Below are 17,554 nucleotides of genomic sequence, written 5' to 3'. Positions count from 1 at the left end.
ATAATTCTGCAATGTTTCGAATCACCTCACGAATGAAATTATGTGGAGAAAAAATAACTGATCATGATATGTTAGAGAAAACTTTCTCAACCTTCCATGTCTCGAATGTGCTCCTGCAGCAGCAGTATCGAGAAAAAGGGTTTAAAAGATATTCTGAGTTAATTTCTTGCCTTCTTGTTGCTGAACGCAACAATGAGTTGCTCTTGAAAAATCATGAAATGCGCCCAACTGGCGCCGCCCCATTTCCTGAAGTAAATGCGACAAATTACCCCAGAAGAGGTAAATGGCAAGATTTTAATAACAAGAAAAATTATGGAAGGAAAAGGAATTATATTCAAAAGAGAGGATCTCACTAGAAATGGGATAAAGAAAGAAATATCGGGCAGAGTAAATCAACAGAGAATAAGTGTTTTCATTGTAGTGGAAAGGGCCATTGGTCACGTACCTGTCGTACCCCAAGGCACCTAGTTGATCTTTACCAGGCATCTTTGAAAAAGGATGACAAAGGAAAGGAAACAAATTTTGTTTCAAATGATGCTAAAAATTCCACCACTCATTATGATGTATCTGATTTCTTTGAGGACCCTGAAGGAAATATTGGTCATTTGATCAATGATGGAATAGTTTAATGTGTGAGATTGTTAAGTATTTATGTAAATAAATAATGTAAAGAACTTATTGTTAAGTTTTATTTTCTATGTATTTAAGTTTCAAATAGGATGTATATAAATAATGAAATATTAATGTTTATAAATTTTGAAATCATTAAATGTGTCATGTTTTAAAATGAAATTTTAGTATATGACATTATTTTTATGTACAGAATTTCTTAGAAAAATAATTCCGATCAAGTATTCAATTTAACTATGCATACTACTCATGTTATTATTATTTGTCTTTGAAGAGAATGGCAAGGATATGTAATGAAGATGTATGCCTTGCGGATAGTGCAAGTTCGCACACCATTATCAAAAGTGATATATATTTTACCCATCTTGTGCCAAAAGAGGAATATGTTAATACTATTATTGGCTCAGGTAATGTGATAGAAGGTTCTGGAAGAGCTATAATTTTGTTTCCTGGAGGAACAAAATTTATAATAAATAATGCACTATTATCTACCAAGTCCCTGAGGAACTTGTTGAGTTTCAAAGATATTCGCTGAAATAGATACCATGTTGAGACAATGAATGAGAAAAATCATGAGTATTTATGTATCACAACTCATGATTCAAATAAGAAAGTTATATTAGAAAAATTACCTTCACTTTCATCTAGGTTGTATTATACCAAGATTAGTGCAATTGAATCACATGCTATTGTAAACCAGAAGTTTACTAGCCCTAATGAATTCATAACTTGGCACGACCGATTGGGTCATCCGGAAACAACCATGATGAGGAGAATTATTGAAAACTCTCATGGACATTCACTAAAGAACCAGAAGATTTTTAAAACTAATGAATTTTGTTGTGCTGCATGTTCTCAAGGGAAGTTAATTTTAAGGCCATCACCAGTAAATATTGGATTTGAGTCTCCTGAATTCCTAGAAAGGATTCAAGGTGATATATGTGGACCCATTCATCCACCATGTGGATCTTTTAGATATTTTATGGTCCTGATAGACACATTTTCGTGATGGTCACATGTATGCTTATTATCTTCTCGCAACCTGGCATTTGCGAGATTACTAGCTCAAATTATTTGATTAAAAGCACAATTTTCAGAAAATCCAATCAAAGCAATTCATCTTGATAATGCTAGTGAATTTACTTCCCAAGCTTTTGATGCTTATTGTATGGCTAATGGAATAAGTGTTGAACATCCAGTAGCTTATGTTCACATACAAAATGGATTAGCAGAATTACTTATTAAGCGCTTCCAATTAATTGCTAGACCCTTACTTATGAGAATAAATCTCCCAACTTCGGTTTGGGGCATGCTATTTTACATGCCGCAGCACTTATTCGATTGAGGCCAACGAGTTACCATCAGTTCTTTCCTATGCAATTAGCTTTTGGCCAGCAGCCAAATGTCTCCCATTTAAGAATATTTGGGTGTGCGATACATGTTCCCATTGCACCACCTAATCGCACCAAAATGGGACCCCAAAGAAAATTGGGGATATATGTTGGATATGATTCTCCCTCTATAGTGAGGTATCTTGAAATACAAACTAGAGATGTATTTAAAGCTCGGTTTGCGAATTGTCATTTTGATGAATCAAAATTTCCAACATTAGGGGGAGAGAATAAGCTTCCTGAAAAGGAACTTAATTGGAATGCATTATCGTTGATGCATTTAGATCCTTGATCAAGGCAATGTGAACTAGAAGTTCAAAAGATTATACATTTGCAAAGAATAACAAATGAATTACCTGATGCATTTTCCGATACAAAGAGGATAACCAAATCTTATATACTAGCGGAAAATGCTCCAATTCGAATTGATGTCTCAGTTGGACAAATTGTCACCGAAGCAAATACACGCCAGAAGCGTGGCAGGCCTGTCGGTTCCAAAGACAAAAATCCTCGAAAGAGAAAAGAGGTAAATACTATTCCTGTTGAAAAAGACATAGTAGAGACACATGCAGTTGTCCAAAATTCTGATATAGTTTTAACGCCAGAAGACGTTCAGATACCTGAAAATTGTGAAAATAACGAGATCTCGATAAATTATGTCTTTACAGGAGAGAAATGGGACCGAAATAAGACAATTGTCAATGAAATATTTGCATATAATATGGCATTAAATATCATGTATGAAAGTAAGGATCTTGAGCCAAGATCAGTTGAAGAATGTCGACAAAGAAATGATTGGCCAAAATGGGAAGCAGCCATGAAGGCTGAATTAGACTCACTTGTAAAACGTGAAGTCTTTGGACCTGTAGTCTGTACACCAGAAGATGTAAAACCTGTTGGATACCGATGGGTATTTGTGAGAAAACGAAATGAGAAAAATGAAGTTGTGCGCTATAAAGCCCGACTTGTGGCACAAGGTTTTTCACAAAGACCCGGTATAGATTATGAAGAAACGTATTTCCCTGTAGTGGATGCGATAACATTGCGTTATTTGGTCAGTTGATCTGCATATCATAAACTGCATATGCACTTAATGGATGTGGTAACAACCTATTTATACGATTCATTAGATCGGGATATCTATATGAAAGTCCGTGAAGGACTAAAGATATCTAAACCATCCAACGAATATTCACAAGGGTTATACTCAGTCAAATTGCAAAGATCTTTATATGGTCTAAAGCAATCTGGACGAATGTGGTATAATCGTCTTACTGAGTATCTGGCCAAAAACGGATTCAAGAATGATGATATTTGCCCTTGTGTTTTCATAAAGAAAACTGCATCTGAATTCATTATTATTGCTGTGTACATTGATGATTTAAATATCATTGGAACTCCTGAAGAGATTCTAACAATTATAAAAACTCTAAAAGAAGAGTTTGAGATGAAAGATCTTGGAAAGACTAAGTTTTGTCTCGCCCTGCAGATCGAGCATATAAAAAGTGGGATCTTTATTCATCAAACAACATACACAGAAAAGATCTTGAAGAGATTTTATATGGATAAGTCACATCTATTAAATACCCCAATGATCGTAAGGTCTTTGGATGTGAAAAAGGATCAATTCCGTCCTAAGGAAGAAAATGAAGATATCCTTGGTCTTGAAGTACCATATCTTAGTGCCATTGGAGCGCTAATGTATCTTGCTAATAATACACAACCCGATATGTCATTTGCTGTGAACTTACTAGCAAGGTATAGTTCCTCTCCAACCAGAAGACATTGGAGCAGAATCAAGCAAATCTTTCGATATCTTCATGGGACGGTTGATATGAGATTGTTTTATCCCTATGGATCCAAGTCACAACTAGTTGGCTATGCAGATGCCGGATACTTGTCTGATCCACATAAAGGGAGATCTCAAACAGGATACCTGTTTACATATGGTGGAACAGTTATATCATGGAGGTCCACGAAACAGACGATTGCTGCAACATCCTCTAATCATGCCGAAATACTAGCGATTCATGAAGCAAGTCGCGAGTGTTTTTGGCTCCGGAGTTTGATCCAATATATTATGTCATCATGTGGACTGATTGATCATAAGATAGCTCCAACTGTCCTGTTTGAAGATAATACAACATGCATTGCTCAACTTAAAGGCGGATATATCAAAGGTGATAGAACAAAGCATATTTCTCCCAAATTCTTCTTCACTCATGATCTTCAAAATCAAGGGACAATTGATGTCCAACAGATCCGCTCAAGTGACAATCTGGCAAATTTATTTACAAAGTCACTCCCAAAATCCTCCTTTGAAAGATTGGTACATAAGATTGGGATGTGCAGATTTCGAGACATTAAATGATGTTGACAAGAGGGGGAGACTGTACTCTTTTTTCCTTGGTCAGGTTTTTTCCCACTGGGTTTTTCTTGACAAGGTTTTTAATGAGGCAGTTCCCATCACAAAGGATATTGTATTCTTTTCCTTCACTAAGGTTTTTTTTTTTACTGGATTTTTCTTTAGTAAGATTTTAATGAGGCATAATCCTAAATGGTCATCCAAGGGGGAGTGTAGTGATAAGTTCAAAAGGACGTGGATGCCCATTTTTCCTTTGAGAAATGAAGCTCTCAAGCCAAAATGATATTAAATGAAGTTTTGAATGTTTGACCTTTTGTATCTATAAATAGGAGGCTAAAGCCTCAGAAGAATCGCAACAACAATAAGAATATAACATTCTTCTCTCTCTCTTACTATTCTCTTTCTTATATACTTTATTTTAATATTATTCAATACATAATTATATCTATTATATTGATATAGTAATTCTAGTGAAAATTACTACGAGTGTTATCAAATTATATTTCTATATTTTATATTTGTTATCTCTTCCTTATTTATTTATTTAGTTATTTTACAACAAAAAATTAATTTGTAAAAAATATTATACAATACATTTATTTAATTTGGCAATTTATATATGATTTAATAATATTATTATTCAACAAAAAAATATAATAAAAAATATATCATTTTAATATAGATAATAATTATGCTTAATCGTTATTTTGTAATTTAATTAAATAATAATATGAATTAAATTTAATTGATTAAAAAGTTTAAAATTTTGTTTAGTAGCATATTAAAATTAATTTAAATTTTATAACGGTTGATAATAAATAACAATTTAAAATAAAAAATTAACTCAAAATTTAATCATTATAAAACATAAAATTATACATAAATTAGACTATATGTAATAAAAATATTCAATTGTAGTTTATTCACCTGATTTTATATAATTATTTTTTATTTTTATTTTTTAAATAGTTACTTTTGTTGATTTTATCTTTTTTTATGTTATATTTAAATACTTTGGTACAATGATGAAATTATTAGATAAAATACAAGTATGAATATTATTAATATTTTGATAATTAAAAATAATATTCAATTTTCTAATTTTATTTTTCATGAATCATGATAACATGTATTTTCAACAATATTATTATAATTAAATAATATTAAGAAAATATAAATTGTTGAAAAAAAAGTAATATATAGATGACAAAGATATTATATAACTTATGAATACAATTACACAAAGAAATAGAAAATTAATTAATACAATCACATGATCACCTAATACATATATTTAGCAAATTTAAAAAAAAAATATAGTCGTGAACCAAATTCTAGTTGGGCAAAAAATTAGTAAGAATGGAGAGGGAGAAAGAGAAAAGTATGAAATTATGTGAGAAGAGAAAAAAAAATATGTGAAGTAAATATGAATAAAGCTCTACATCCAAGTAAAATACTTAACTAAGTCTAACCAAATTGTTATAACAACTTTTCAAATCACGTGCTTTCTTCAAATACTTCTCCTCCTCCTCGTCTTTCTTCTTCTTTTTCCAAATTCACATAGGTTCTTCTTCTTCCGTTCTTCTTCTCCTCCTCTTTCTTCTTCTTCTTCTTCTTCCAAATTCGCACACGCAAATTCTTCTTACCATAATACCAACATTTTGCGAACATCTTTATTAGTTCTGATTTTTTCTGCTACCATTATTAAATAATTTCAGTTTATTTCTTAATTTATTTTGGTTCATTTGTGTGTTAATTGGGGTTCACTTGATGCTGCTGATAAGTATTGACCAAATTTTTTATTCCTTAAGTAATTTTGGTTTATTTCTTAGTTTAATTGAGAGTCATTTAGATTCAGAAATGAATTCGATGTATTTTTGTTAGTGATTGAGTCTTTTTTTAGCAAAAAAAAAATTTAAATTATTTGTTATCACTTTATTCAATTGTATTAGATTTCATTCCATTCCATTCAGTTTGTCTTAAAAGTCATTCCAACCATTGGGACAAATTATTAATCGATAATACACCTGAACTGCAATGAACCGAAAATATTATTAAAGCAAAACAATTGTAAAATACCAAATAAACCGAACATTTGTCTATTCTACAAATTCGAATTCAGAAACACCTACATTTAGAATGAACCGAAAATATTATCAAAGCAAAATCATTATATAATACTAAATGAACAAAACATTTGTCCATTATATACATTCGAATTCAGAAACACCTGCGTCTAGAATGAACCAAAAATATTGTCAAAGCGAAACTACTGTATATTACTAAATGAACCGAATATTGTCCATTATATAAATTCAAATTCAATTCAAAATGTTGGTGTTATCGATGATTACAATAACAAAAGAGAAGAAGAACCTATGTGCATGAATTTGAAAGAAGAAGGAGGAGGAGAAAACGGAAAAATAGAAGAAAAAGATGAAGACGAAGAAGTTGTGTTATTGAAACGTGCGTGTGATACACATTAGTGTGATGAGAGTGATTTTTGTTGAGTTTGGGCCAACTTAGTGAAAAGTGCTATGGTGCTTATGGAAGATTCCTTCGGCAGGTGAGGAAAAATGTTGGCAAAATATAGAGACAACACATGTGAGATCTTGGGAACTATGAGGAGACAAATTCTGTCCAAAAGCAGAGGCTATAGGAGTTGTAGGGTAATAGAATTAGATTAATTCTGAAAATATAATTGTAATTATATAATTGGGCCCTGTTAGTGTGAAGTTGCGGCCCTTTTTGGAAGTGTGACAATGATATGTGCTTTTGGACTTCAAAAAAAATTGAGAATTCAAAAATAATAACAATAAAAATTGCATGGGTTGAAACGGGCATTACTTATAATAATAGCATTGGATATTGTATTAGGAGTATTAATAAGCATCTAAAACTTTAGTATTTTTTCATAAAAACATATTTTTAATTTTATTTTTATATTAAAATAAACAAATTTTTTACTAACTAACTCATTAGTTTATATTTATTATACTATCATATACTATATGTATTTATCAAAAAATAATATTAATAAATATTATATAATTTTAAAAAACATTATATTATTATTAATAAAAATATTTGATTTTTTTATTTATACATATTTAATTACATTTATATTAATAATCATGACTAATAAAAAAATACTTAATTTAAATATAAGTGAGTCTAAAATTAAAATAATCAGTAACAGGAATTATTACATATATTGATACAACATATATTTGATCTTCCTTATTTAATTATTCCACAACAATATATATAATTTAGTATAATTACATATATTCATCCAACATATATCAAGCAAATCTCAAATGATTAATTTAATGTATGAAAATGACAACTGCTATAATATGATTAAGAAAATTATTCATAATTTTATTCTTCACCTTTTTATGTTATTAAGATATTAAATAATCATTTTAATATTATTGTTTATCGAAGTTCAAAAATAATATATTGCATTTATTTTTTTGTATAATATTAAAAACAAGTTTTTACATCATTCATTTTTTTAATCTCATTTCACTGTTTGAATTTCAGGATAGTGTATTCAAGTATCATCTTTTTTTTTTTTAATCATTTGTTATTAGTAAGTTGTTTGTCTTTTTTTAATAACAAATGGTAAAAAAAAAAAAAAAGAGATGATAGTTGAATACACTATTCTAAAATTCAAATAGTGAAATGAGATTTAAAAAAATGAATGATGTAAAAACTTGTTTTTAATATTATACAAGAAAAAATAAATGCAATATATTATTTTTGAACTTCGATAAACAATAATATTAAAATTATTATTTAATATCTTAATAACATAAAAAGGTGGAGAATAAAATTATGAATAATTTTCTTAATCATATTACAGTAGTTATCATTTTCATACATTAAATTAATCATTTGAAATTTGCTTGATATATGTTGGATGAATATATATAATTATACTAAATTATATATATTGTTGTGGAATAATTAAATAAGGAAGATCAAATATATGTTGTATCAATATATGTAATAATTCATGTTACTGATTATTTTAATTTTAGACTCACTTATATTTAAATTAAGTATTTTTTTTATTAGTCATGATTATTAATATAAATGTAATTAAATATGTATAAATAAAAAAATCAAATATTTTTATTAATAACAATATAGTGTTTTTTAACATTATATAATATTTATTAATATTATTTTTCGATACATACATATAGTGATAATATAATAAATATAAACTAATGAGTTAGTTAGTAAAAAACATGTTTATTTTAATATAAAAATAAAATTAAAAATATGTTTTTATGAAAAAATACTAAAGTTGTAGATGCTTATTATTACTCCTAATATAATATTCAATGCTATTATTATAAGTAATGGCCGTTTCAACCCATACAATTTTTACTGTTATTATTTTTGAATCCTCAATTTTTTTCGAAGCCCAAAAACTCATATTATTGACACACTTCCAAAAAAGGGGCCGCAACTTCACACTAACAAGGCCCAAAAATATAATTACAATTATGTTTTCAGAATTAATCTAATTCTATTACCCTACAACTCCTATAGTCTCTGCGTTTGGATAGAATTTGTCTGCTCATAGTTCCCAAGATCTCATATGTGTCGTCTCCACATTTTGCCAACATTTTTCCTCACCTGCTGAAGGAATCTTCCATAAGCACCATAGCACTTCCCCAACTTAGTTGGACTTAGTTGCCAAAAATATTTAAAAATATGTCGTTGAACCGATTGATTTATATAGTAAATATAAGAATGAGTAATGAATATGAAAGGAGAAGATAAGAAATTAGATTTTAATTAAATTTATACCTATTAAAAATTAAATATTAATATTAAAAATAATAGTATAATTTAAATAAAAATAAAAATAAAAAATAAAAGAATATAAAAAATTAAAATTAAAAAAATACTATAACATTATATAAAGATAGATTATTATAAAAAAAATTAAAATATAATAAAATTTTATAACATAATATAAAAATAAAAAATTATGCTCAAATTATATGAATTAATTACTTAAAATGGCGTGATATCGTGATAAAAATCTCGAAGGCTAACAATGAATTACCTTTATCTCTGGTTTAATATTTTACTAATGGTCTATTAGCATTAATTAGGGTTAAGTATGATTTTGGTCCCCAACGTAGAGGCCAAAAATTTATTTCGTCTCCGACCTTTTTTTGCAACAAAATGATCCCGAAGGTTCCAGTTTGTTTTAAAATCGTCCCTCAGATGATTTTATTCCTCAGGTCGTTAGCGTCCGTTACAACCGTTTTAAGGGAAAATGATAATATTAATAAATATCAATAATAATAAAAATAATAAAGAAAAGAATAAATATATAAATAATGAAAGTGAATAAAGGTGTAGTGTCTGGGGTGTTCAACGTCAGCGTCTTCTGCTGAAGCTCAACGGAGAGCAGCAGCGTTATGGTTCAGGAGACATCGTCCATGGCTTCCCAGAGTTCAAGAGCTTCACGATTTTGTTCACCTGCGAAGGAGTTGCTCTGCAGACATGGCGAGAGGCTGATTCTGCGAACTTCAAAGATTCTGGGGATGCGTATACTATGAGGTACGGTGTTGTTCCTCTTTTGTAATTCTGGATCTGAGAATTTGGGGGGTTTTTGATACTACTATGTGGCTTCTATCAGGTTTAGGATGGCTGTGATTTCTTCTGATGGATAGATCCGGAACTTGGAGGTGCTCAGCAGGAGGTTGGGATTGCAAGAACCAGAGGAAGATTATAAAATTAAAAGCAAGATTGAAGGAGGTGGAAACGAAGCTTAGGATTGTTGCTGCTTTATGTATTGCTGGTTGGGTGGGGTTTTGTTTTTATTGCTGCAGAATCAATATAAGTTAAAGCATCCATATGGAATGCACCTAGGTTATTGAAGGTTGTAGAAGGCTTAGAGAAGGTAGGAGGGGGGTTGAATCTATGACCTTCTTTTACTTTAATTAAATAACCCTTTCAAACAAACTTTCAGTCTGAATCTGTTTGAAATCAACAGCGGAAAATTTATGAGACAATTTTATTTTGTCTCATGAATATCAAAAAACAGAACAGAGCAGGGAAGAGAGAAGCTGACACCATCATGTATCCTGGTTCAGTTGCCTTGTGCAATGCAACCTACATCCAGTCTCCACCACAATAGTAGTGGAATTTCCACTATAGTTAAAGTATTACATACACCAATTCCACAGGATTGACACAATTCTTTCACTCTCAAGTTCTAACCTAACTTGACTTGGTTATGCTAATACCTAACTCTTCACTCTTATTGCTCATCCAACTAAGAAAGGGGTACCTCACAGGTACAAGATACAAGACACATAATCAACCTAAAGAAATTTGAAATCACTCTAGGCTTTTCACTCAAGTGTTTCTCTCTGCCTCTTTCCACTCTTAGGCTTTTACTTGAGCTCTCTCATTCTGCCTTTTACCTCAAGAAATTACAGAAAGATAAACATTGAAAAGAATATTACAATCTGTAAAACATGAAGGAGATTAATGCTTCAACTACCTCTGATTTAGTTCCTCATTTTGGCGAAATGCTCCTTTGACTAGTAAGCACTGTCCAAGTTGATGAACTTCTTCAGAGAACTCTACTTAGAACATAAACCTCAAAATACTAGTTCTCTCTCCTTGCTTTCTGAAAGATGAAAAATCTTCTTTTGTATCTCCTTGCTTTCTGAAAGATGAAAAATCTTCTTTTGTATCTCCTTGCATGTTGCTGAGTTGCTCTCTTCCAAGTCAACTCTTCGAGCCGTGTGCTACCAACATACCATTTCACTCTTCTCAATTAATTCCTAAATTAGAAATTTTGAATCTGACCCTCTTACTTGATCGAAGGTCTCAGGGAAGCAATAAAAAATTTGTTCAATGGTAATCCTAGATCTGAACCATTAAAAGTGTGCTTTGCCTCCAAGAAACTTTGTGAACCATTGATTTACAGCAGCAGAGATCAAATACTTATTTCTTCATTTAACCAAAAATGGTATCTTAGAAAGTTGGCGAAGGAGTGAAGAAATTAACATGCATGCAAATGGAAATAAATCACCTTTATCTTCTGACTTAGCTTAACACAGCTTGATTTTGGCGATTAGGCATTTGCTTTTTGCTTAACCTTTCTCTTTCTTTCTTCTTTGATGAAATGAGCACGAGGAAGAACAAAGCTTTCTCTCTCTTTTTCTCTGAGGTTCTGACCGAAGCAAACTTATGAGGTGTATTGGGAAAGTTTCAGCTTGATGAATGCTACTTGGGCTTGGATTGGACATGTTTCCATTCCGTCCAGCTGATTTTTGCAATATTCCTTTGGGCTTTGAGTGTTTGAGATCCCACTGAGAGACTTGGTTATTTTTCTATCTGTTTGGGCTGCTGCAACTATTTTATTTCTTTGGCCTGCATCACTTTATCAAACACAATTAAAAACTAATTGATATTAGTTAATTTCTTAACCCAATAGTTATAGATGATTAGGTAGGGAATTTTATGAGATTTGTTGTGATGTAGGGGTAAAGTTTGAGGGTAATTTGTGATGTTACAATGGTTTAAGGGTTTAGCATGTGTGAACCTATTTGAATTAATGAAGCAAAGTGTTGTTAAATGTTGCAGAAAATGTGACTTTGGTTAATGGTGAACCTGTGGTAATTTGCAATCCTAAAAGCATGAATCACAGTAACTAAAAATTCAGTCATTAACTATTGGCAAACTTCATTTGATGAGAAGTTAAAACAAACACAAATTAACTGTTGGTCTCCACAGGCCTAATACCAAAATACAGTGGATGTTCTGGCAGTGTAACAAAAAATAGAGAAGCAGTACTCAACTACAGTGTGCTGAGTCACCTAATACCAAAATACAATCATGAAACCAGGTTCTATAAAGCAATGTTCTGAAACTAAAGAGATAGTACTAAAATACAAACATTGTTTCCATACTACTAAGACATAATTAACTAAAGAGATGACATGCAAATCCTAAAGATTCCCCCACTCAGATGGAGGTAATTTGGCTATCAGCTTCAGCTTATGCAGAGGAACATGTGGTGCACCACTTTGTATGACAGAAAAATGTCTCTTCCTCTCAAGTGGCTGGCTCAGGAATTGTTTGTTGCTGGTGAAGGTTGCTGCTGCTGCAGCCTTGTTCTTGGGTTGGGCTTGGGTGTTGGGCTGAGTGGAAGCTTTCTTAGGCTGAGGTGCTGGTTTGTTGGGCCAAACTGCTGGTTTCTTGGGCCTTGGGTTTGATTTCCTGGGCTGAGTTGCTGGTAGGTGGGGTAGTGATAGTGCAGTCTTCCTCTTCTTCCCTGTCTGAACTATTTGACCAGAGACCAGCTTAGATGTATCCTTCTTCCTTCTTTTTGTTGAGGCTGGGGCCTATCAAGGAAATGTAAATTACAGAGACAGTTATAGACATATCCAAGTAGTTAAATTTATAGAAAGCATTAGAGTAAGTAAACCCTAGAACATAATGTTACAAACCTTCTTCTTAGGCTTGGTGCAGCCACCCTTCTTATGTCCTACTGCACCACAGTTGGAGCACCTTTGGACTTGACCCCTCCGTGACAGATGATTCTGGCTTCTGTTGTCTTCATCTGCAGGCCCTTGCTTCCTCTTCTTCACAGGTCTGTGGCTTGGCCTCCTATATGGAGGTGGCATGACATCGTCGTACTGAGTCCTCTCCCATAGGTCTGGACCATCAACAGGATGTATGACCTCCTGATAGCACGTCAGGTAGGCTTCCTTCTTGTAGCAATCATCCACGTAGGACTCGAAATTAAGGCCATTGAAGGTGATCCAGCTGATGGCATGAGGACAAGGAATCCCACTCATTTGTCACTTCCTGCAAGAACACTCACCAGCAACCAGATCCACAACAAATTTATCCAGTCCACACATAACCTCATACTTACTAGCCCCTGACCAATATGGCCTCCAATCTCTAGCTAAGCTTGCCCATTTCTCTATTTTCTTCCTAATCATTGGCATGATGTTTCCCTGATAATTCAGAACCCTATCCTTATTGGCAGCCCATCTAGTCATCATATACACCCTAATATCCTCTAACATGGTCATAATAGGTTTTTCTCTTGCCTCTACTATGACAGCATTGAAACTTTCACTCATATTATTAACAAGGGTGTCACATTTTGAAAGAAAAGTAAACCTGGACCTGGACCAGAACCTAGGTGGAATGCCATTCAAATGTCGAAATGCTCCCTCATTCAGACCTCGCAGAGATTTCATTTCCTTCTCCCAACTCTGCCAGTGACTTGCCTTAGCACACCTCCACATTCTGTTCTTCAGCTCCAAGCCCAAAAATTTCTTCCTGAAATTGTTGTAGAGATGCCTGACACAGAACCTGTTGTCCACCTCTGGAATGACCTCTTCAAACGCCGGCAACAGACCCTATTAGCAGAAGGTGAGATTTCATTCGATTAGTACGTTTATAAATGTTTAGTTAGCACAAAAGCATAGTGTAATACGTAAAACTACCTTCTGCTGATTAGATATAAACGTGCATTTTGCAATATTGTGTGGACCCAAATCCTTGGACAGATGACGCAGAAACCAGACCCAAGAATCCTTTGTCTCCGTCTCCACAATTGCATACGCAATTGGAAGAATGTGGTCATTTGGGTCTCTTCCAATTACAGTCAACAGTTGTCCTCCTTGGGGGATTTTCAAGAAGCATCCGTCTAACCCAATAAACCTTCTGCAGTGCTGGAAACTTTTCTTGCATGCATCAAAACATACATACAGTCTTTAGAAAACACAATAGTTCATCAAGTTTGGATTCTGTCTCTCTTAAGCAAAATCTGGTGATCAAATCACTTTTAGAATCACCGTTGATCCTGGATTTATTCTTAAAAGCTCTCCACAGTAATCGTTAATCCTCCTGTACTGCTCCCTGAATGCTCCCTGGATCTGGCTCAAAACTTCTTGTTTTGTCTTAGCTGTCATTGACTTAGTAACGGTTAGATTCCACTTTTTGTGTGCCTTTGCTACCAAATCCTTTACCTTGATCCTTCGGTCGGATTCCACTTTCTTCTTAAACTGAGTGCCCGGCCATTTGGAGTGCATAATTCCAACCCTGTGTGTCTGCATGTAGGTATGTTGCAGATTCATGCTTCTTAGTTTCCATGTGGATTCCTCACCAACCTTGTGTGCATATAACCAAAAGGGGAAGTTTTTCTGACATACAGCTTGGACCCTCACCAAGTCACACTTCTTGAATTTAATATTCCTGGCTGTTTGGACTGCAAAGGCTGCCACCGTGTCCTTAAACTCTTGCCGAGATTCATATAATGTGCCCACCTTCCATTTGTACTTTCCCATGTCCTTTTCAGGTTTATACACTCGAAACTTCTGCCCCTCACAATAAGCATCCTCCTCTGTATAATCACCCCTCAAGTCTTGTCCTCCAATCATATGATCCTGCTCCAAGTGATCACTGTCGGCTGCTTCCTCATCGTCCAAATCACTTGTCACAACCCTTTTACCCTTCTCCGCATTAGAGTCCTTTGGCACAGAATTTTCTTCACCAAATCCACTTTCATAGTCATAAACCTCCTCACTGTCAGTGAAGTGGATGTCTTTGGCACTAACCCCCTTTTCATTGGATGACAAGTATGTTAGGTCATCACTGTCTTCGCTACTACTATAATGGTCACCGGACCCAATCTGTCCCTCCTAGCTTAACTCTTCTCCAACATCCTTATTCTGACATTCGGTTTCAACCGCATCGCCAACTCCATTAGTCTTTTCTTGGTCCCCTTTAAATACCACTACCTCCAGGCCACCACCTTTAGGTTTTTGATAAACCACAATTTTATGGTTTATTTTGGATTGAATTGAGTGAATTTTGTCAGTTCTTGTCACACTTATTCATGTAAATTGCATGTTTTTAATATTTCTTCCTAATTGTGTGTTATGGTTCAAAACATGCTTCTTCGACCTTAAAAATGCTAATTCATAATCCTCTCTTATTGTCATTCGATGCCATGATAGGTGTGTTAAGTGATTTCAGGGTTTATAGGATAGGAATGACTTAGAGGATGGAAAAAAAAGTATGCAAAAGTGGAAGAAACACAAGAAATAGAGGAATTGAGAAGTTGGTACCGACGCGTGCGTGTGACTGATGCGTACGCGTGACCTGGTGCAGAAGTCGACCGATGCGTACGCATGGCAGACGCGTACGCGTGACAAGTGGCACGTGCCTCACTAAAGAGAACACGTTGGGGGCGATTTCAGAGCTCAATTCTGGCCCAGTTTTGAGCCCAGTCTGCAGATTAGAGGCTGGGAGTGAAGGAGGATAGGAAACACATTCCATTAGCTTAGTTTTAGATAGTTTTTGAATTCTAGAGAGAGAAACTCTTACTTCTCTCTAAGGTTTATTTTTCTTTGTTCACTTTCACTTAAATTTTTGGATTAGATCCTTTTTAATTTCAGTTCTTGTTGCTTTAATTGTAGTTTCTACTCCTTAATTTCACTTAGCACTCTTACCACTTTAGTAATTTTGAGTTTGAATTTGGATCTTGTTGGAATTACTTTTTATTAATGCATTGAGTTTTCTTTCATGTTCATTGTCGTCATTTGGTTTATTATTAGCAATTATTGTTAGTGGGTAGCTTTGATTTGGATTTATTTCTAAATTTTATAATGTTTTCTTTTAGTGCACACAAGGTGTTTGTGAAAATGTCTTTTATGATTATGGGGTAGATTTCTACTCTTGGCTTTCGGGTTGAGTATTGGAAACTCTTGAATTGTCAAAGTTTATGGTTGATTGAGTATTGGAAGTTGCTTGTTAGCTTGAACTTCACTAAAGCTAGTCTTTCACTAGGAGTTGACTAGGACTTGTGAACTCAAGTTAATTGTATCCACTTGACTTTTCTTCATTTGCTAGAGGATAACTAAGTGGAAGCAATAGACAATTCTCATCACAATTGATAATGACAATAGGGATAGGAACACCAATTCTCTCCCCTAGACAAGACCTTTATATTGATTGATTGTTACTCGCTTTTACTAGTTTGGAATTTCTAGTTTCCTCATTCTCAATTCATATCTCTTATTCTTATATGCTTTTAGTTGTAGTTATTTTGATGCTTGCTTGTTAGTTAGATAATGCTTGTTTGATATTTCTAGTTATATCACTTTAATTGTTAGTTGGTTGTTGGTTCTATATACTTGTCAATTTACTTCTTCTTAAGCAACCCAAAAACTCCAAAATTTCTAACCAACAATGTGCATTCTAGTGCAAGTCCTTGGAAGAACGACCCAAGATTCTACTCCCGGTTATTGAATTTATTTTTGTAACATCCTCTTGTGACTTTGATTTGAGGATACTTTGTCGGTTGGGACTATATTTTGCGATATTGAATTGGAAAATCCTTTGATCAATTCTTAACCGGCATTTATCCTCTATTAGTTCTTCACTGTTGACGCCCCCAGAATCTCCCCCCACGTCAAGATAACCAACCTCCGAAAACCTCTCGGCATCCCCAACCTCATGCACCACAAACAAATCAACGAAGCCCCTCTTCCCTGCTATGCTACACATCTCAATTGCCTCTGAGTCACCTTTCAACAACTTCAAGTGACTCTTGGAATCATTTGCAGTTGCGTCTTTGTACCATAACGCTGCGATGGTGAACTTCAAGTATCCAAACTGCCTCAGCTCCTCGTATGCCTCAAACACACTCCACCAATCACCGTCAATGTCTTTCACGACTGTAGCTTGACCCTTCAAGTACTTGAGCACAAACCGTTCTCATATCTGAATGCACCCCTATGGTGCACCTCATGTTAAAGAGCGTCATCTTCTTTCCGAACAACTCTATTATTCAAGACAGGACGTTACTAAACCAAATAACAAAGAGAACAAAAACAATCAATGCAAACCCTATCATTACACAGAGATTCGCACGGCTTAGATTAAACCCTACACCCGTTACCTCCATCAATAAAGGCAATATTGCATGGATAAAAAGATTATCTCGACAAGGGCTATCTGTAACAACGAAGCCAAGTCACGAATGCAGGAAGTTATTCAGGAACCTCGCTCGAGCTACCAACACCGAACACCCTTCAACCACTTGATTAGACAGTCCTCGCAGAAACGCTTTCGTACGGTTTCACACGGACGT

This window comes from Arachis ipaensis, chromosome B3 (genome assembly GCF_059453495.1).
Source record: "Arachis ipaensis isolate K30076 ecotype BB chromosome B3, ASM5945349v1, whole genome shotgun sequence".
Lineage (NCBI taxonomy): Eukaryota > Viridiplantae > Streptophyta > Magnoliopsida > Fabales > Fabaceae > Arachis > Arachis ipaensis.
This window is presented reverse-complemented; position numbering follows the sequence as displayed.